Raw genomic sequence first — 1,053 nt, forward strand, 5'->3', positions numbered from 1 at the left:
CTGTTTTCATGTTCTGCTCAGCTGATCAGCTTATAGGCAGCCGACCAACCCCGCAGCCTCCCACAAATGCGCCGCTGGGTCGTTGCAGGCTACGTGACTCGTCTTGCGCCTGGCGAAGAGGAACGCCGCGTTCGCCGTGAATGAAAGCGAGGCCTGCGTGCAACGCTCCTTCGGTGAGCGTTGCACGCAGCCGAAAGCCGTGGTCGGTAATGCAGCTACATCCAAGGTTAACCAAGCGAAACCAAGACTCAACTAAGCCAAGCTTTTGCTCTGCATATCCAAGGTTAGCTGAGCTAAGCCGCAGCCATTTTTTGTAGGCTTTTCGTCGTTTATTATCTCCATGCTTCTAATCAACCAAGGCCGGCTTTGAATCAACGAGCTTAGGCGAAACTATCCGGCTAATATTGGATTCTATGGAACAGTTTACAGTTGCTTTTCTAGCTGTAGAAACTTGGCAAGGAACTCTTGGCAGTGTGCGGGCAGTCCACTGCATAATCTAGGAGGGCCGTCCACTGTCTGAATTTGTTTGGTCTACGGTAAATCCGCAGAACATAAGCCGCATGCACCACATACACCGAGTTTGGGCTACAGCTGATAGGTTATAACTGAGGCGTAGATTGTTAAGTTGATCTAACAATCTCCTACTCGCTATAACAGGCACCGCTGCCTTCTTGTCCAACGTTACTAGAATTCTTGTCTAGCAGAGGAACCACACCGGCTATGCGGACTTATGTCGCCATCTATGGTGTGAAAACGTCGGCGGTCAGAATCGAAGTGTCCCTTCTCGAAGGGCAGCTTAGCGTTTTACAAGGGCCAGCGTAAGTAATGAAAATACACATAATTCGTCATTGACTACTACAGCAAAAAAGTATAATGTGAAAATATATAGAACGAAGCTGTAACCGACGGTACTGAAAGTAACAACTGAATAAATGCGGAATAGCGTTCTCTTCACAAAATTTGTGGACAGGTCCCGCCATCTACCATGAATTTAGCCGACTAGTTGCCAAAATAGACTGCGCGCACCGCCAGATGGCCAACGTGTTCAAACAA

This window comes from Haemaphysalis longicornis, unplaced genomic scaffold (genome assembly GCF_048455015.1).
Source record: "Haemaphysalis longicornis isolate Haplotype H1 unplaced genomic scaffold, Haemaphysalis longicornis Haplotype H1 scaffold_3, whole genome shotgun sequence".
In the NCBI taxonomy this organism is placed as follows: Eukaryota; Metazoa; Arthropoda; class Arachnida; order Ixodida; family Ixodidae; genus Haemaphysalis; species Haemaphysalis longicornis.